This window comes from Stegodyphus dumicola, chromosome 2, assembly GCF_044657685.1.
Source record: "Stegodyphus dumicola isolate Sdum_Otavi_A_Nest chromosome 2, ASM4465768v1".
Taxonomy (NCBI): Eukaryota; Metazoa; Arthropoda; class Arachnida; order Araneae; family Eresidae; genus Stegodyphus; species Stegodyphus dumicola.
Window position 1 is genome coordinate 234,767,590 of NC_140769.1, and position 22,662 is coordinate 234,790,251.

Genomic DNA, 22,662 nt, shown 5'->3' on the forward strand with positions numbered 1-22,662 from the left:
TGGTTTCTTCCCTTTCGCGCCCGTGACCTTCCTGCTGTCGCTTGGCAATCAGCGAGACCGCACGATGTGCGGGCTCTGCCCCTGCATGTCGCGCTAATAGAGATTCATCGTTCCTGATATTTTCACATGGAGTGTCATCGTATTTTTGCATAAAAAGAAGCAGAAGATTGCATAAAAAGATTGTTATTTATTTAGATGAAAATGCTCAGTGTTAAAATCCATCTGCTACTATACCGTTCTAAAACATCTCAAGCAGATTATCTATAGGTGTTCGACACCAGAATGTGCATTACCAGCTATGTGTGACTTGTCACGTGATTATTTTAAGTGTGTAAAGAATGTGAAAGTGAAAAAAAAGATCTTGCACATGTACAACAATATTATGGGCACTGCACGAAATTAATATGAGAAAATTGTGACTGCATATATGTTCGATGCGGCCGGATTGTAATTTATCTCCGAATAGTCACGTTTCCTGCATTAGCCTACTATTCCATTTTAATTTATCACGTTTTGTGTTCCAAGTTATAATATTTTGATATTTTATATCTCTGTGATAAATGTTCCATATTTACTCCAGAAAATGTGTTTGATGAAAGAAATGTGAGATTAGGAAAAAGAAATGTGTCTCCGCAAGGCTCATGCATGTGGGTTATTGGGTAAGTCAAATATTTAATTATTCTTGTCACTAGACATTTTAATTTGCAATGTACTACCACTAAGAATTGAAGCCAGTAAATATTGGGCACATGTAAATTAATTAAGGATTTCTAGATAGATATTTGGTTAGATTGTCACATTATAACGCCTCCTAGTAGTGCACACCACCACATCTCGAAAGTGTAAAATGCAAGTAACTTGCAAGTAAACATCCACAGCTTCAGAACTCGGAACATGCAAAAGAATTAAAATATATGTCAAGGAGCAATACCTCTAGATTAGAAGCCGAATGAATAGACTTTCAACAGATTATGATCAGGAAAGGAAAAAAAAACTACTTCAACTTTCTAGAAAAATCATTTCATACGGTTATAAGCTCTCGAAATTTGTTTTCTAAAACTTTCCCGAGTATAATAGTTTCAAAGAAAGCTACCGTAAGCATTTGTATTTAATATATCTGCTAAATGTAATGAAATTATCCGTAACTTTGTAAAGACATTTGAGCAACGCCCTCGTCGGGAATCAAACTACGGACCTCTGGATTACGCGTTCAGCGTGCAGACCATCACACCAAAAAGGCATGCTAAGAAGGCGGGAGAAATAGCTTATAACTTGACACATGGAACAATTCTTCTTGGCAAAACCATCCCAGATGGTTAGTGTACGCGGGCTGATGCTTTATGCTATTGAATTTGGAATCAAATTCCGAGTACGACAAAAATGTTTATGACTATAGTGTCTTTGTCGCAAGTGTCTACTTAAATAAGTCGAATTGAACGTGTAATCAATAGCTTGATGTTAAGAGAACAGCGGTAGAAGCATTCGCATTCTATCTCTCAGATAATCATCTCTCTGATCTAGTATATGCGGTTTAGACAGATAGCAGTCTTGTACTTTGTCTAAATTAATAATTTTAATTATCTGTAAAGATATAGAAGTTTTATATTCGTTCCTCACCTACTTTCTTTCAATCCCGCCCCTTCGTTTTTCTCGCTTAGTTATCTGCAGCTCTGTCATTGCAGTAATACCCATTGTGGTAAGCCGTCGATCACCTTTCATACCTGCTTTTAAGTCTTCGGCGTACTGTTCAGGATATGAAATTGAACCTAGCGATATTCCTCAAAATAGATGGCACGACAGATAATTATCTACAATGTATAAATTCGATACTTTCATGAATGATGGACAAATTAATGAGAATAAAAGGAAATTTGACCCCATTGTTATTGCTCGGGGGTGCTAATGATGAGAAGATATCCAAGAACTATCTAATCAAATTTCTCTAATTTGCCATCTGGCTGGAAGCTGGAGGATCTATACCTTGCGGGCAATTTACAGTCTTATGATTACCGTACAGCAAAGTTTATTCCCTGATAAGAATAAACAGATCAAAATCACAAAATCTTGTTCTGTACAATTTCTATGGCAGGAGCTATTCACTGGGTAAAGAATAGGATACGCCTACGACTACTTTTTGAAATAATCGCAGAGAAGCAGGATGTATTCTTTGCAATTAATTCTTCAGAGTCCTTTGAGAATGTTCAAGGGGACCTTCTCAAATTGTCAGCCTGCAATTTCACGCCGTAATTGCCCTCACGTACGTGTTTGTGTGCCTTTTCGTCCCTCGCACACATTACATCATTTTTTCATCTGCTTTAAGTTTATGCCATAAAAAATGTTTGTGTATTCTATAACATCCTTTTCAAAGATCAAAATCCCATCCAGTACTTGTTTCACATCACTGAAAATAAACTAAAGACTACCATGAAGAAAGAGTAGAACTACTGTAGGGCTTTAATAAAACTAATATGAAGAAGAATACTGTGAAGCTCTGAAAGAACACTATCTATTCTAAATTCTGATAGGATGATGTAATCATCTAAACATCGTTTTGTTCTCTGCTTCCCATGAATGGTAGAGTATATTATCTTCCTTTATCGGATATGTCTCTATTCTTCGATAACTGAGATTCCCGCTCCCCAACCATTCAATTCTGGATCTTAATTTAGTCATTCCGCATTTTCTTTTCTGTAGCAGTGACCTCTCTCTGGTATCATATGACCAGTGGTAACGTGGATGCAGCAAGATATTGCTCATAATGATAATGTGGAAATTTTTCTATGCCTTTAACATTCTTTCCAAGTAACGCAATAATTTCTTGAAATCTTTCAGAAGCTTTAATTGAAACCAGCTGTATTATATTTAAGCCATCCATTTCTTGCGTCTATTCCTTCATTACAGGCATTTGCATCTAGGATGAAATTAAACTCAAGTTGAGAATAAGACAATGTGTGTGCGAATGTCAGAGCAGTCTTAACAGCATTTTACGAAATCTCAGTTAGAGGTTTTCAGGATATTATATAAATAACTCATTCTGATATATAATTTATTTCGATGGCTCCCTCGTAGCTCTATCAGGTAAAAGCTTATTGCGATATTATATAGAAAAGATATGTGACATGATATAGAAATGTGACATTATATAAATACAAAGATAGAAATATGCTTTTAGTTTTAAAATGGAGAAAGCAAAAGGTGTTTATTAACTTTATAGGGTTCCTCACTTTGTAAACGCTAAGTTGCTGTTGAACATGAAGAATCTTAAGAACTAGTAAGCGAATAATCGCTTGAGTTCGTGCAACAAGAAAGAACAAGATGGAAGGGTAAATAACTCTATTATTCAGATAAGATTTAACAGAACTCCGTCTTGGAGTGTACAATAAAAGCTGACACTTGGGCTTGAACTTAAGAGGCAAAGAAGTAAACTAAAACTTATAGAGAGAGTAGCCTCATTATGTATTCAGACGTGATTCCAAATCTACGTTCTGGCCGGAAGTAGTAAGTTGAAGTTAAGAACTTGACAGGAAAGGAACTTTAACTTAATCCTTACAACTTGTTATTACTTATTGATCATTGACTTTCTACTATTTTGTCTGTACTTTTAATTCTGCTTTCGTCGACTTTCACCAAGATACAAATTAGTTAATTTCTAAGAGTTCTTGAGTTCAAGAGAGAATCTAAATGGCATTGGGAGACCCCAAGCTCTCCACGCAAATTGACGGAATCACTAACAACATGTTATGCAATTTATCTTCCAATACTATCGCTAATTTCACTGGAGTTACCAATGCCTGCCTGATTCTAATTCCCAGTCCTTGGAAAAGTGCGAAGATCTTTGTTATCGCCAAGTCTGGAAGGTTCAGCACGGAAATGGAGAATTTTCGCCCAGAAAGTTTGCTTTCTAATTTTGGCAAAACGCATTGTCTTAAAAAGGATGAATCGTATCTTCAGCTACTTCCCTCCAATCGGTATGGATTCAGAAAACAACTGTCAAAGCAACTACCCAGGCTGTCTGAATTTATCGTGGCAGCTCTGCACCATACAATGAAAACGCAATCCTTATGCTAGACATGGCGACGGCATACGAACGCGTGAGTTTAGTAGAATTTTCTGTATGAGTAACTCATTTAAGCTTAGGTTTACTGTAAACTCTTTCATATTTCTTTTGTTTGGGATTGATATCTACAAGAATTAAGAACACAAAATAAAAATGTTTTTATTTTATTTTTCCACACCGAATTTTCATTTGCTTATCAAAGGTAATGCAGTATTAGTTATTCTTTTACGGTTTGCTTTCCAGTGTATAGTAGAAAGAGTATATCGTTAATTTAAGCATTTATATGTCAATATTACCTTTCAGTTAAAAGCTAGAAACAATAACAATTTCAAATAATTTTACTTCATGCAACTTTAAAATTACTGTTTATAACTTTAAAATGGTAATTTTTGTTTACAATCAATGTTTCCTTTAAACTCTTTCAGGGCTGAAATTGAAGGGACAGAAAACTGTCTTAAAAACGTTTATTTACTCACATTCAGCTCCGATTGTTAACCGGTCAAAAGGATCTAAATAACGTAATAATGCATACGACAAAACGACAAATTACTGTTCTTGTTAATTATATTCGCCTTCTTAAACAATAATTTTAATATTTCTCGTGCGAGTTTTTTTGACTTGAAAAACTACATGGCAAAATAAAATTTAAAAACGTAATGTGTTATAAGTTAAAGCTTCACAACACTGCACTCCTAAACAAATATAAATAGAACACTTTAATTATCACGAAACGTTTCTTTTGTAACAGAAGAAACAAAAAATATGTTATAAAAACATGACATCATAAATCAATGGATTATTGCCAAGCCCTTTGACATTTTTTGTTCCGATATATATTATTTTATTAATATATACCGTTACAGTTAGGGAAAATAATATTAATGATTTTCTGCATAATGCAATAAATATATGTAATATAAAATAATATTGAAACACAACTCATGATTTTTCTCAACTGTAAAGGAATGTGATAAAAATAGTAATCCTATATTAAAGTGCGGACATAATTTCCTGCTGTTCATAAATATGAATATTATAATGCGTTACACCACTCAAATAAAACGAAGAAATAAAATTTTACTTCAGATAACAAAACAACAAATTTCTTCTTGCAAGTAATATATAAAACTTACTAAAGACACTCGGCATTGCCCTGGCTTCACGCACAGTAACGGGGCTTTATTTAATGGGATAGAGGTAAGTTTTTCGGTAAGGTAAACAGTGATTTTATTCTAAATTTTGGTACAAACTGAATAGTGAAAGATTTTAGCGAGCTCAAATAAAATTGTAAGCAGTCCATGTAATCGCACAGTGCAATGTAACTGTTTTTGTAGAAACCGATTTCTTCATCATTTTGAAATACTCGCGAAAAACTGATAAAGAGAACGCTTAAATACTACTTTAAATGTTCTGTACTGTTGAAGTTCTACAGTGTTCTAAAGAATAAACAAACACAACTCAAGACAAGCAATCGAATCGGAAATTCGTTAACTAGTTAATAAACGTTAATCGGTGAAATAAATTTATAAATAATGATGTATATTGTTTATCAACGAAGCGAAATTTGTTCGTTAAATTGTTTGAATCAGATTCTAAATTTACTTATTTTACTTCAAACTTGGTTCAATCTTTAGTTTCAGTAACATCAAAATTATTGGTGAAACTTCCAGGTAAATCTCTAATTTGCAGAATACTAATTATGTTCTAAACATTAAATAATGGTTGGGAATACTGAACGTTAATGTAATAATCCGATTTAAACATAGAATCCTTATGCAAAATCGAACCCTGAATTAAAGTCAGAATTATTAGAACAGAACAATGCATTCTCTTAAAATTTAATCAAATGTATTTTAGAGACATATTTTTAATAAGCTGAATTCTGTTATGTCAAAGCTGGTTTATGTATACTGAAGGTTGTTTTCCTTCAGAATAAAAGCAGGAAAGATTCTATACTGTAGTTATTTCTGTGCGTGAAATACTTTAGTTAGTTTTATAACAATGTCTTCAGATACTTTGATCAAAGTTTTTGAAAATAGAAGTAATATAATCTTGGTTACCTAACATTTGTAAGGATTTGATTGATATTTTTGGTTGTCTTCAATAAACTGATTTTTCAGCTGTAGGAAATCATTCAAGAATTTTCTACTTAAGATAAAGGACTGTTTGTGAAGGGTTTTGCCTAGAAGTCAGATTTTCGATGGATGTGGAAATAATTAAAAAATCTCATTAGTAAGGCAATTAAGCTGTGTGTACCCAAATACTGAGAGAAACTAAAATGTTTTGTTGCAACTTATTTCATTTATTTAACAGCGACATCGAAACAAGCCCACGAAATTGATCGCGGCAAGGAGAGCAAGATTGAGCCTGTCGTTGGCAAAGCCTCGAGCGCCATACAGGTGATAGTACGATAGCTCATTTCCGCTCCCAATTTTGAAGGAAAGGAACTCTCTTCTTATCAACTCTCCTTCTAATACCATCAAAATCTTGAGAAAACTTTCGGATCGCCACATGTTTAGAGTGCCTCCATGGCGCAGAGGTACTATATATTTACAAACATCCATGCTTTCTCCGGGATTCGAACCCAGACAATTTGGTATCGCAGTAGACTCCCCTAACCACTATAAACTAATACATGCTGCGATGAACTACATATCCACTGCAGCGAATCATCAATAAAATATGTGATTTAGACTCTTTTACTATTTATATTTTTTTTCAAAATTCAAAATGTAAATTTTTTCTGTATATCTAATACTACATTTCTTCCGTTTATACTCGTTTGAGATATTTATCTTGATTTGAGAGCTCATTTATGAAGAAATAACGCTTTGATGATGCTTACCGGTCTTCAGGAGAAATTATTCCCAATCTTACCAGTTTCCCATGGAGTTTCTTGTAGAACCTTACATTTCAAGATTCTATAAGCGATGTTTTCCTTTGGGAAGGGTCTAAGGAAGGGGTAGAAAAACGCTATTAGCTACAGAGTATATATAGTACAAGAAGCAAAATAAGTTTGTAGTTCTATTGCTGGATTTGAAGAAAAAAAGAAATAAGAATACGCTATAATTACATACGTACAGTATTAATTTGCCATTAAAAAGAAACTAAATTAAAAACCTAGGTTATAGCTCAGATGGTTTATCTAAAACTCTAACAACATTTTTATAACAGGTTCTTACGCGAGAATTAATTCTGATACAAATAGAGTATGTAATTAATTATATTGCAATCATATTATAAATTTTACAATTGCTTAAATTTGCATTATTGCAAAGACATTAGTTATATTTTTGGAAGAAGGAGAATTGAAAAATTAGCAACACCTTCGTCGGGAATCAAACCGCGGACCTCTGGAATACGCGCCCAGCGTACAGACCCCCACACCACAAAGGCACGCCAAGAAGGTAGGAAAAATATCTTATAATATAACCTTTAATATTGCAATTCACAGTAAAGGTTTTGTAACCAAAAATAGTTTAATAAAAAAATCTTAAATGGTTCGAATTTTAACGATCGCCCGAAAGTGTTCTTTTAAAATATAATATAGTTTACAGGTAGAAATAATCAATAGACATGATCTAGATGGAATTGCGAAACATTTTCTAGGATATTAGATGAATATAGATGTTCTTAAACTTAATATGTTTCACAAACAATAATCAATCAACAAATGGACTGTATTCCTACACTTTTATTTTATTACACTTGTCAGCGATGCGAAATAATTGATACAAAATAAGCGAGCCATTCTACATGGCTGTCACAAACACAATTCTATCAATCAATAATCTTGTTGCCACACATAAAGTTCAAAACTAAAAGAAGAAAAACAAAAGGAATTTACGCTGTTTGCAACAATAAAATGAAGCAAACGATACTCACATAAACAATAGATTTAAACTAACACAGGAACGTTATATGTATCCTGTATATTTAAAAAGTGAAAAATATGTTGTATAATTCTAAAAAAATATTTACTATATATGGTTAAATATGTCATGAATTAAATGCATTTTTATTACAATCAATCATATTAAAAAGTAAAAAAAAAAAATAAGAACTGTATTTAACTAGTTTAGTTAGTTTGTTAATAACAGACAGATTAAATGTGAAAGAATAATATCTTCTGTTTTTCGAATGGCAACTCAAATGAAAGGTTAAACAACATATTAAACGCAGAATTGTGTTTCGAGACTAATAGCATTTTTGGTCTAATTATTATTATAAATTTAGTATGTTTGATCAATAACGAATTTGAATTCCTCCAAACAGACTTGAGTTTTTAACTTCACAGTACTATTCTTGTCGCAAGTTAGAGGGACTCCTTTCCATTATTCTGGTTTATTGTGTATTAAGCCTGGTTTAATGGCTTCTCCATAGTTGCAGTTTATCAACATGGTTAACATTCAATGTGTATCAAAAGCCACCATCATGTTTTCATGTTTTTAAAGAAAGGAAGGTAAAGAAAATAAGGTTAAGGCAGGAAAATTGCATTTATTCAAAACTAAATCTACAAAGAATTTGTAGAGACATTAGGTTAATTGGAAGCAGGAGAGAGGAAAAATGAGCAAACGTTTTCGCCGGGAATTGAGCCGCGAACCTCTGGAATACCGGCCCACTGTGCTACGAAAGCACGCTAGGAAAGCGGGAGAAATACCTTATTAATACTAATTATTTCCGAATGGAATATAACCAGTATCATTATTTAAAAAAAAATTTACCAAAATTCCCGGTATTTCCACCATTGCAGGTGTTATTAATTGCTGTTTCTGTTTCGATGATCTGTAGCCGTGATTACGTTTTTGAAATTCAGCTTCATCACTGATTTTCCACCATAGTATATTTTAAAGAAATACCAGATTAAAAAATCTTACAGATTTAATCTTACAGAAATGAACTTCTTATTGTTATATTCTGGCAACAAATGATCATGTCCCACAGCAATGCTGCAATTGCAACCAAAATGTGTCTGCCCTTATTGTTATATTCTGGCAACAAATGATCATGTCCCACAGCAATGCTGCAATTGCAACCAAAATGTGTCTGCCCTTATTGTTATATTCTGGCAACAAATGATCATGTCCCACAGCAATGCTGCAATTGCAACCAAAATGTGTCTGCCAAGATATAATTTTGTGCTTAAAAGCCAAATATTTTTTTTAATGTTAAAATTTTTATTTTAAGTACATTTTCTTAGCCTACTCTTAGTTTCATTTAAAAATATAATCACTCTTGAAACACGTTATTAGAGTCATTAGGTTATTTTGAAGTAGGAGACGTGAAAAGTGTGGAGTCCGCTCACTGGGACTCGAACCTGGAACTCTCAAAATACGCGCCGAGTGTGTTACCTTTACACTCCGAAATCACTCAGGAGGATGAAAAATGTCACATAAGTTGTATTGTTGTTCGGGTTGAAAAAATGCAATGTCTTAAAAACTGCTCAAATGTATGTAGTGTTCGTTGGAATGCAAAGAGTCTAAACACTTATTTCCCAAGAAAGGAAAATGAATAATATTGAAACAAAATCTGATGTGTACACCACATGACTTCCTTGTACGGAATATTAAATTATACGCATTTTTTCATGCATTTCATTTAAAATTATTAGATTGAATTAAACCTATATCGCTGACACCGCATAAACCACAATAGAATAAATGCATTCTTTAAAATTCACTACCATAGCGACACTCTGGCGCTAGGTTCACATAACAGTTTCATATTTCGTTCATATTATAACTCAGAATGCACAAAATTTATATCATTTAAAGAATTATCTAATCGTGGCCACATGTTCTATTCAAATACTATAATAAAGCTAGAACGATGCATAAAATAAATTAAGCAAACAAAACAAAAAAAACAGTGTTTCACAGACGATTGAATATTTCTCATTCAATTAATTCAGTTTACACTTCGCGACAAGGCAAAAATACATAAAAACTCAAAATATCTGTATTAAAAATTACGAACTAAATCCTAAACGCTTATTTCCTCGAAAAAATTCCAGAAAGGATTAAGCATGATTTAAATAATAAATGAAGGCGTTATCTTTGTTGTTGCGAAGCTAAGTTTCTTTAGATTGGCAACAAATCCGCTATCCTGCTGTTTCAAATGTAAACAAGAGCAACGGCCGCCATCAAAAACATTAGGCTTAGCGGCACTTAAACAATTTTAAAATTGTTGATAATTTTAAAAATATTGCATTCTAACCGGAAGATAAGAACAACATAATTCAATCATTTTTAAAGCAAAAAATGTGCAATTTACAAACATATAAGAGTAAAGAAACTGAGATTACTGAGCCGGGTAACAGAGTGGATATATATATCAATATATTTACATATTTTTGGTGCAGGCGATTGTAACCAAAATACGAGGTGCACATCTACATGTTAATGCAGTCCTATATACAAAATTTCAAAGTTATAAGGCTACTCGTTTTTGAGTTATGCGAGATACGTACGAACATACGTTCGTACAGACGCCAAGAAAAATTCTCTTCAGAATTCATTTTAAAGCAGTTTTATAATTTTTTTGGAGGAAAAGAGTGTTTTATTCTGTCCTTACGTACATATATCACGGAAATACATCGTTAAATTGCATTTGAAAGAGGTCAAAATGGGATATTTTCGTTGAAATATGCTGCCTGAAACTTTTCGCGATTACAATACTTCCTTTTTACTTCGTACAAGGAAGTAAAAATGAGTGGAATTTTTTTATGCTTTGGAACAGCAATAAATTCCTAAACAATGAAATGGAATGCATATCCGTCAGTGCCGAATGCTTTGATGTTTTTACTTGAAAAGCTACGCTTGCTAATTCTTTACATTAAAATGTGTTTTATAAAATCTATCTTACGCAAGCAATGAAGATATGGATTCATTCTTTAAAACAAAAATCCCTAACAGCAATGAACTTAAATTAGTAAAGAATGTTTAACAATTTAAAATCGGAATACTAATGAATGATACTAATTTCAGAATTCGGATGATACAACACTCTTTACTGAGAAGCTCTGAGCTCTTCTTCTGGAAAATGACCGAATTTCCCATTAAAAACAAAGTTCTACTTCATTTACACAAAACGCGATACTGAAATCTCATTCCGTAGGTGGAAAAAAAGAATCTAAAGAAAAGGGTTTTCGAATTAAAAATAACTATTAAAAATTGACGTACAACTTCAATTGATATACAACTATTAAAAAAATTGACGTACGTAAATTGACGTAATATTGATACAACTATTAAAAAAATTGACCTACATTTCTTATAAAGCTTGCAATTTTTTTAGCGTTAGTTAGTATGGGAAAGCATTACCAGTTGACTAGTGTTACTACATCGTTTTAACGTCTCCAATACTTTTACCTGTACCTGTACCTGTGTGACAGGAGAGTGCGGTACCCGGTACCAAATCATTACGAAATATCAAAAAGTTCAATATTTGAAGGCTTTCCGATAAAAGATGTGTTACATATTGTTATTCGGTGCTATATTAATGAACCACGCTTACTATATGTAGGCGAGCGATCATGAAAGCTCCAAGTACCCAGAGGTGTAGTTGCAAGATGCTGTTTGTGATTGGTAACATTTCAAGGATTAAGCGAAGTTCACATACAACATTTATTACGATGATAATACACAATACACTACACTAATACTATATACATTCAAGAGTGGGCATACAGGATTTTAGCCCTTTCGACGCTTCAAGATATGCGCCTACTCACGATGAGTTACAATGTCTAACTCTTTTGGCGCGTCAGCGCCACCTATAGTATCTCATACTTCACAACACTATATGTATGATTCTTGTTTATGAGTTCTTGAACCTCTTTGAGAAATTACATTTTGTGTTGATTGATGTTATTTGATTTGATGACATGAACCCGACTCAGCCAAATCAATGTTTAACCTTAAGTTAGCCGGTGCAATAAAATGTTTTGTAAAATGTTCTTATTTTCAAATTTATCTATTCATATTTTAGCTTTTAAAAATTATCTACAATAAGGACTGGCTCAGTAGGTTTTGTAGCGAATATATGAAAACCCTAATCTAAACAGTGATTATTATCTCAGCTATAAACTAAAGAAAATCATTATTTTGTTTTTCAAATGAATCTGTAATAAGCGTATGTACTTAACAATTTGCAAAGAAAAGATAAATCAAATGTTTTCAACAGTTATACAGGATTAATGTTGTTTATTTTAATGAATCTGGGGTAAAGCATAGAGTTCGAAATGGAGTTTGCAGTATCAATGCTATAGGATATAGTGAGAAGTTAGACCATGCAGGGATCCCTTTCTCACACTTTGGTAGTCAAAGTTCCCAGATTGTTCTACGGGCCATGAAAGGGAATCTACTGCCACTCTAAGCAAGTTGTTCTTAACTAATATTTTGCTTGGATAGAATTCGTAATACTTTTCGAGAAGGAAGAAAGAATAAATTCTGTAAGATGCTGAATTTGGGATTTGGGACTAGAACGACAAAATATTAAAACAAGTGTTAAAATATGATCATGAATCTGTGTTTAGTATTTATCACGTTATATTGTTTAGTACTTATCACGTTGATCTTCCAAATCTCGAAGATTTTGCTTTGCAACGTGCATTTTACGTAAATCGCATTTGGTTCCATTGGCTCCAGACTGGCCAGGATATAGTAGCAATATTTCTGAATTGATTTGCAAAGAATTTCTCTTTCGCTTCATTTCTCAGGGAACGTTTGCTGTTCTCATTCATAAGGCATTTAGTTTGCCTCTGATTTTATGAAATTTCATCACTATGGTTTTTGAGATTATTGAAAGCATTACCATACGCGTAATCTTCTGCAAAGTAAATATTCATCGGATTAGATCATTCGATATTCTAAGATGGACGAAATTTTGAGATTAATCAATCCAGAAACTGAGAATTTTATCTTTTAGGATTGATAACATTTCATCCACCATTAATTTTCAAAATGATGTAAATTTTTATATCTTTTTATTATTCATTCTGAACTGATAATTATTAGGCACTTTTCTGACATCGTTTGCTCCTGTTTCAGAATAATTAACGAACTCTAGGGTCAAGCGAATCTCGATAACTGTTTTGAACTGATGTTTGTGATATATGCTATTTTATACCTTTTACCCATAAAAGGATGGGCCAGATAACTTTAATTATCTCAAGAACTGTCACCTCTCATATAAAAAACAACGGAAATGAGATGAGATAGCATTTGGAAGCGACTCAACACAATGATATAATACTAAATTCTTTCACAAAACCATCTTTTTCGATAACTGTATAAATAGTGGTTTCTTAAGAAAAGCTAATTAACCCACTGAATGTCTTCCCCATTATCAGTATAAAAGAAAACCAACTGTAGAAATATGTTTCTGTGACTGTTTGAGTTAGAATTCGAAACGACACTTATTAGTGAACACCGCGGTTGAAAAGACGCATTATACTACGCGTAAAGAATGAAAATGTGACACGTTCTCCTAACTGGAATCTAAACGGGTTTTGCCTCATTAATGTGAAATCCAAATTGAAAATAAAGCGATTCAAAGATATGCTATTTATATCGCCTTTCAAGAGAACCATTAAAAGAATGCTTCAGGGACTGCTTCTAGCAATTTAAATAAAACTACATAGTCCCCAGAAATGATTTTTTAATATAATATAAAATTATTAACTAATTTTCAGAAGTAAATGATTTCCAGATATTTTCTGAAAAAATTCTGCTTATATTTAAATCTAATTTTGAATGGCACTCGTGAAATGCATATTTATCGATAAACATCAGTAATATTTAATATCAACTTTTGTCTATAATTAGCCAAAGAGAGTTGTCATAATTATTAAAAATAGTTGAAATGCTTGTTTCAGAATTATTAAGAATCTAAGGTGGGAAGGAATCTTTAAAAAAGATTTAAAAGAAAATTTTTTTAAAATTATTATAGCATTCTTCAATAGATTTTTGACACTATCAGTCAGGGTCTAAAAGTACTTCAGCTATCTTGAAATCTCGAAAACCGAAATCTGTATACCACGAAATTAAACATTGTTTTCCATGTACTTGGTTACAATGTATTTTAATGAAATAATTCCCAAATTTTGTTTTGGATTACGTCCCATGTAAAAATAGCAACAATGAATTTACTAAAATATAAAAACATCCACCGAGTACCTAAAATCTGATAGGCGGTTCACATACAACAGAGCATTATGCTTATTAACATCACAGCGCATGCTTCAACTTCCTTGACAAATTTCTTAATTTATGTGCTACATATCTGCTGGTGGCAAAACCCTGATGAATAATGCAGTTATAACTTTATGTAAATAACTAAAACTATAATTCTTTTGTACGTATTTGATCATATTTCGATTTTTATGTATTTTAATAGTTTTAGGCGTTAATTTTATTTATTTATTTGGTACATTTTATGCAACAGTTTTAGCATTTATTTTTATTATAATATAAAATTATTTTTAATATAATATAAAATGATTTTTTAATATAATATAAAATAAATTTTTAATATAATATAAAAGGATTTTTTAATGTAATATAAAATGATTTTTAATATAATATAAGCGATAAGCAACGGAGGACGTGGGCACTGACCCTTTACCAAAAGGTTAATCGGTATAGCACCACGTCCACCTATATCTAGAGCCTAAAGAGGAATCACAAGACGCCACGCACCGGGCGCCCAAACCCAGATCCAAATTCAACCCGGGGGCAGTCCAACAGACCAAATGCCCACGAAAGACAGTCCCAACAACCACCCAGTCCCCACATTTATTAAATAAAATAACAAAAGCATACAGGGCCAAAAAGGGCGAGTTTTGACAATAAGCAAAAATTTTACAAAGGTGTAATACACACAAATATAGAATATACATAAGCTAAAGTACAGTCTGGTGTTGGGCAGCCCAATAATATACAATGAGTAAAATATAGACAGTAGAATTAGACTTAATGACAATATAACATAAAAACAGAGAACATAGTGACATAATGAATGTAAATGATTACAGCAATACACAGAGGATATACCAAAAGAAATAAAAATAAACGAATATAATAGCCATCAGTGTGTGACTGGAAGTACTGATACATGGGAAATGCGTAAAGCCTTCAGAATTCGACTTAATTCAAAAGACTAACAACTGGATCGGGATACATTGCATAGCCAAGTACATATATTTGACAAAGTAACATATTGAAAGTCAGTGTAATAAACTAGATATTCGCTATGACAAAGTAATGTTACAATACCGCAGGTAATGATTAACTAATTTTCAGAAGCAAATTATTTCCAGGTATTTTCTGAAAGAATTCTGCTCATATTTAAATCTCATTTTGAATGGCGCTCGTGAAATGCATATTTATTGATAACATTTGTGTTCACTTATTATTAGTAACATTTGTGTTCACTTATTGTGTTTGTAAATGTTTAATATGGTTTTGGTATTATAGACATTGTAACTTTGAAACGATTGATACTTAATTTGTAAAGAAATCGCGTTCCGAAACTAGTATATAGGCCGAAAATATCCTGATCGATTTAACCGACAATTTTGTTATTAAATGAATAATATTTGGTAAATTCTTGTCAACTAGGCGACTTTTTGAATATTTTTCGCATTATGTAAGCCCTAAAAGGTGATTTCTTGACGAAGCCCCCAGATGTTGGGTAATGCTAAATATGTGGCTGTATTTGAGCTGTGGGAATCAGCTTAGAATTGGGCCAATATGTCGAGCTATTTCAAAATGCTCTTTCAGTTTACTCTGTGAGAGTTATTGGCGATCTGAGATATTCCTCGCTTGTTAAGGCGAATTTGTCATTTTTATCCTTTACTATAATATGGCTATTTATTTTACTATGAACTGTCACTTCTTTCAACAAAGTGTAAATTGCTTCTGGATCATCCGCTATAACTAGTAAAAAGATTTTTACGAACTTGTAATCCTGAACAATAGTACATAGAAATCCATTTTTCCCAGTGAGCCACGTTGGAGTGTTTTCAGGCATGGTTCCCTTATCACAGTGTAGAGACATTAGGATTATTTTGGAGGCCGGAGAGATGAAACATTAGCACTCGCCTTCGCCGGGAATCGAACCACGGACCTCTGGAATACCGGCCCAGCGTGCAGAACCACTACATCACGAAGGACGCTAGGAAAGTGGGAGAAATACCTTATAACAGTTCCAAATAAACTGTTCCAAACAGGTATATCTAAGTGAAAGAGTAACTTTTCCTATATCCTACTCCGTCTCTACTAAATGTAAGGATGTGACGTTATAGAGCATTATACAAATGCTATTCATGATTTAACTGCATGATCTAGGTCGATGTGGCGGCTAACGAGGCACACATAAATACGACGTCATCCGCATCCCAGTTCAGACATTTGTAAACATGTCCTCTAGCGATTGATACAGAAAGAGATGTACGATAGAAAATGGCACACTTCAGATGAAAAAGAAGCAATAATCTCCAAGAATACTAACTAAATTTTCTAACAGTCGTCACTAACAAATGTACCATTTCATTTAAGAAACACAAGAGAATACCAAAAATTAACTATAATCATTTTAAGAAATTATATTATAATTGCATATTTCAGTCCCGTCAAAATGTTTTTAGCCAGCATCGCTACTATTTCCCAACGTTTTGCCCATTGCTAGTAATATGGAAACAATTCTCAAACATTTGATGCAGAATGTTATTCTAGGCATGCAATATATTTTCTTGTTCTTCATTCACATCATTGAATTTTTTGCGAGACAAGAGTATATTAAGTGAGAAGCTTGAATAAAACGCAAACACCTTGTCATCTCTAGGTATTATCGAATGGGGAGGGTTTCTTTGGAGATCTGGCGGAGAAGCTTTCGATGATCGTCAGGAATAACCTACCGCACATTTTCAATATTTTCATCGTTTTTGCTCGTTAGTTGACGTTTAAATCATAGCTGACTTCATCTGACACGTCCCCGTTTTTTAATATAAGAAAATACCATACACTTGTGATGTAATCAAAGCCACACATTTAAAGTTTTGATGAAGTCATACGGTCTCGTCTGCAATATTATTCAGCAAGTAAATTAGCAGTCACGAGCGCTGTTTGTTTTTGTGGTCGCACATCGCAGAAATATCAGAATGATGCGAGCAGGAATGTACACAAATCAGTACCGCGGATGCAGTAATCGACTCAGATTCATTTCACAGTACAAAAAAATACCGGAAATCCTGATCTTAGCAAAACATAGCGGCGCGATCCGTAACAATGAAATCTATGCATGGATTGTTATAGTTCCACGTATTTTTTAAAGCCTCTACGGAAATCGTAAAATCCTGAATTCTGAAATTATGTAAATCAGAGTCTTAAAGATGCATAATAACTATAATTTCAACAAAACTGGTTTGCAAATAAAGAAGTTACTAACATCCACAAGCTGAGGATGACATCTTAAGGGGACTCATACACCTTAAACCCCTCATGATCTTCGAATATGTGACTGTTGCAAGAATTGAGATATTTTATTTATTTAAAAAGCAATTACTTCCAACATTTTACAGCTGACTACATAATATAGCTGCTTTGGAAACTAGTAACCAGAAAGTTTATGTTGCCACAAATATTTTTGTAATTTAATCCTCTTTGTGACAAAATATTTCGCCATGTTTCCACCTTGCGCGCACGATATTTTAAAAATGGCTAATGGTACATACTTGAAATTGGATGGAATTCTATATATGGGCACTATTTTCTAACTGAAGCAGCAATCTGATGAATATTTTAATACTGAAAAATTTTATGGACGAAAACATTACAAATTTTGTTAATAAAATACATTTTATAAACTCAACTCAATATAAAATAAAAATTTAACATGAAATTTTTAGAATTTTAGGTTCACAGTAGTTTCCAACTGTTATAAAAGCTGTATATTAAATATGGAATTAAATTATGAAGCAGAATGTTTTAAACTGTGCGCGCAAGTTGGAAACATGACGAAAAATGTTGTCACAAAGCGGATTAAATTATAAAAATATTTGTGGCAACACAAACTTTCTGATTACTATTTCAGAAAGCAGCTATATTATGTAGTCAGCTGTAAAAAGTTAGTAGTAATTGCTTTTAAAATAAATAAGGTATCCCAATTCTTGCAACAGTCACCTAGTCGAACATCTTATGGGTTTTAAGATGTATGAGTACCCTTAAACACTCTTTTCATTATTATACTTTTGTTAATTAGGTTATTTTTTAGGTTTATAAGTTAGGTTAACTGTGACAGTATTCGTACAACGGGCGCTGTAATTTACTTTCAAAACCAGATGATGGATAAGAAAAGGCATAAAAAAATCACCCCAAGCATTTTTTTAATAATTTATACCTTGAAATATAAGCAACTGTATGTCTGCAAGGCACATCTTTTGAACCGTTAATGGCGAGTGAAAAGGCATCAAAATGTTTATGTCACCAATATAAAAAAGTGCCGATATAGCTGCATCGGATCGCTAAAGAAAAGAGCAAAAAAAATTATACCTGCAAATAAACGCAAACAAAAGATCTCCAAAAACATAGCAGCGGAAAAGGCGCGCGCATGCGTAAGCCCGTTTCTGACTTGCCAACCAGAGACTTGGCTACTTCTAAAGCGAAAGGCGCTTTTCTAGGTAGCTAGCACAGGTGAGTCTACTCTGGACGAGCGTGCACGTTCCGAGTCCTCTGAAGACAGCATCTTGCCCGGGATTTTAATCCCTCAACAGGTAGTCTTAGAATTTTCTTCCCTCTGCTGTTTCGGCTGCAGTCGCTGGGAAAGACGAAACGTAGGCGACTTTTGAGGAGTATATATACTATATTCGAAGGTAAATTTAATTTTTTTTTTTAATTTCACAGTGCAAAAACTATGCACTTTGACCTTCGTAGCTTATTAAGAAGATTTTATAAAAACATAGTTTTTTAATCTGAATGTACATAAAATAAATGCATAATATAATTTTGAACTCTGAAACTGCAACTTGATTTGCTTCAAACATCCATAAAATATCATTATTATGCTATAATAATTCTTTTTATCTGAATCTGTGACTTAATAACTTTATGAATAACTTTATAACATATGCATACAGTAATTGAATTAAGAAGGGGAATTAGCTTTATTATATTTTAATTTTCTTCATTTTGTGCAATTATTGAAAGGTAAATATATTATTAAATTTCCGGTGCAAGTATGGAAAATAGTTTCCGAATGCATTTCTTAATTATTTAAATACCTGGAAACTCAAATATAAAAATATATAACATAAATTAATATTATTTCAAATGCTTAGTAATATTCTACTTTAGGGTCAAAAGTGAAAAATCTCCCGTATTTTTAAAGTTTAATAATTTCAGCAAATATTAAAAAATATTGATTATTTAAAATTAAAATAATTAATTTAGGAATTTATAATTAATTTAAAATTTGGTACTTAAGTATCGTAAATAGAACATAAAAGTGTTATGCGTAAAACCTGGGGAGCTCTTAAAGGTACCAGATATTAAATCAAAATTGTTAAGTAGAAATTTAGCTGATTTGAATGTCAGCATCCTGATATATACTTAATATGTAATATTTCATATATCAGAATTCAACTTCATATTAAGTTTAAAAATGTATACATATAACAACACTTTTAATATTATTAACAACACTATAATTCAACGAAAAAATAATACTTAAATAAATAATTAAAATTTAAAGAAATTGTGAATTTCATTATATTTTTGATAAATTTCTCATTATTGCTAATTTTACTCGCTTCCAAATTATAGAAGATCTGTGGAGTGTCACCTCGTCAAAATGAATGCAATATTTTAAACTCATAGAATTGTCATCATTAATTTATTAATTGCTAAAACTATATTTGTTCTTTGAACTATTTTAAGATCGATCCCTTATCAATCTCATTATATTTTCAAAATAGAAAATATTTTGAAACACAGAAGAATGTCTTATAGTTTCAATGTAAAGATAATTTCAAACTAAAATCTTCTCTTAATGTTTTTTCGCATTGATACTAAATTGTAAATACCCATAGCTTATTCATTTTTTATATATGAGCTGAAATGTCCCGCAACCAAGTGTAATCATTTCTAAAAAAGGCTTAAATACATCGAAAAAAGTCAGGATTACTATTTATATAAATTTGCATTATTATTTACTTGAATTTTAATTTTGTTTTACGATCTTGGTTTTGAAATAAATTAAGCAAAATAATATATGTGTAAAGTCATTTTAGCTCACGCAGTTATAATAAAATTCACTAAAAATAAAAAAACAACACTCATTATAATATTCTTGGTCATATGGAACTAAAGATAAAATTTTGGAACTGCTAACAATGGCAGATATTAAATCAAAACTATAAAGTAAAAATTTAATTGATTTGAAAGTAAGCAACCTGATATATGTTTAATTTCTTCTGTACCAGTTGTACCTTAAATGTCTGTTAATGTTCTAATCCAGTTCATTTACTGAAGTTCATGTTTTTATTTTTAGGTTCATATAACATTTAAAGAAACCTTTTTTTCATTTGATTTATATTTAATTAATTTAATTAAAACAAAAAATCATTGCCTCTGAATTTAAGAAAGTTATTTCTATTTTTATGCCCAGCAAAGATGTGGATCACTTTTTACCCACTCCCACATTATTTTCCATATATCCGTTGGCTTATAAATATACTTTCGATTTGCTTCAATTTCTCATTTAGAAATCTGATCTCATCCGTATGGGTATATACAGATATATCCGGGGAGGAAGCCAGCTCTGAGGTTTAAACTCTGATATAAAATCATGGGGCTGCTAATAGCGAAGAATTAAATTTTCGACTTAAAAGCCCATCATTTTTATCAACGCACAGCAACTAAAAAATTTAACAATATTAAAAAAAAATTTCGGTAAATTACGTTAGAAACTTCAAGAAATTTTATCCTGTAAAATTAAGTTTAAATCTGCATTTTAGTGTAAAAAACACTCATCCCTCTTCCCCGAAAAAAAAACTTCAGTGGTTAGGTTTAACCGTTGAAGAAAAATATATATGAAAAATTCTACACTAAACAAGACAGAACCAAAAAAAACCTTCCGTAACGAATTTTGTTTCATGTTTGAAGAAATATTTAGAATACTCTCTAATACGTATATTTCAAAATTTTCAAGAAATCTAGGCCACTGCAAAACGAGTGAAATATTGATTTCAAATTTTCATCCAAACAGAGAAAGCAATTTAAATAAAACCGTGTAATAAAAAGTTAAACAAAAGATACTTTCATGTCTGTAAGAAGATATGACGAATTTTGATTTGACTCTTTCTTCTAAAACGTTTCATTCGTTCCCCAAAATTAGAAAAGCACAGTTTCTTATTGAAATCTTTAGTACCTTAATAGGAATTGCTAGCTGAACAAAGAATACATTTAATTATTTCTAAATGTATTTATTAAGAAAGACGCTCTTAAGTTTTAACTTTCATAATTCTTTTACAGCTAAATAGAAAGCAGCGCATGAAATACATACGCTGAAATTGGTTTACAAGAGTTTTAATATTGAAAATATTAAGAAATTTTGTTTAAAATTAATCGCTAACAAGTACGGCTGTGTAGCTTGTAGGTCATGTTCAATATACCCAATATCAATATATAACACGACACATCAGTTAGTTATTTTGCAAAGTTTTAATCAGTCAGCCAAAGTAAGTCGCAATTAACTGTATTTGGGGATTTCTGAGGACAGACGTTTCTCCCCAGATAGCCTGACAAGGAATCCCAAGAGAGAGATCGAAAATCTCTGGTAACTGCATTGAACAGCTTTGAAATATTTGTGGATATCGGTAATAGATCACAAAGGCTTCAAAATATTCATGCCCAAAACTGAGAAGTTAAACCTTAAAACAGTCTGACAGCTTGCATTGAAAATTTAAACACCTTTTAATGTCCCACCAATAACCATAGAGTTTGTGGAAGGGCAAGTGTAGACGCTAGAAGATATTATATATATATATATATATATATATATATATAAGCCTGAGGTTTCTTCTTGTGATATCTGAAAAGGAAGCTTCCAAACAGAAGTTACTAAATGTATTGTAACTGCAAATGGCCATTCTGACTTTCTTCCTGACCTTGGCAAAGAGTTTGTTTGGTAATTTTATCCCAAACCTGCATATTTGCTCCAGGACATAATACATCAAACGTATCAGCTATTAAATGTGTCCTGTTAGCCATGTGCATGTCAATGTGTAATACAGAAAGACGTTTTCTTAATATATTGCGCATGAAAATTTGTAAGTCGTTTTCAGTGCAGGACATTTCATATGCCATCCTAAAAACACCACACATACTTTTAATTTTATTGTACCTGATGTTATTTACTGACGATATTCAGAAAAAGATCGAGAATATTATAAATAGAGATCTCCTTCATAGTCTGTTGAAAACCAAATGAGGAAACTTGTATAATATAAACGTCATACTAACTGAAAAAGTTAATTACTTTGCATAGCAATGTGCAATGGCAGTAATTAACACATTTATGACATGTGATTTTATATTGTAAAGTGC

The 22,662-nt window shown here is 32.1% G+C and overlaps 1 protein-coding gene across 3 annotated transcripts in view; it reads left to right on the plus strand.

The window, feature by feature from the left end:
• LOC118190030 (sarcoplasmic calcium-binding protein 1-like) overlaps positions 1 to 22,662 on the plus strand; it is a 342,070-nt gene that overhangs the window by 36,514 nt on the left and 282,894 nt on the right. The window contains exon 1 of one of the 3 annotated variants that reach the window (XM_085811901.1): positions 18,728 to 18,929. The exons of the other annotated variants lie outside the window; for them this stretch is intronic. The gene's annotated coding sequence lies outside the window, so the exon portion shown is untranslated. Of the gene's footprint in view, positions 1 to 18,727; positions 18,930 to 22,662 lie in introns of those variants that run through there. 3 annotated transcript variants of the gene reach the window in all.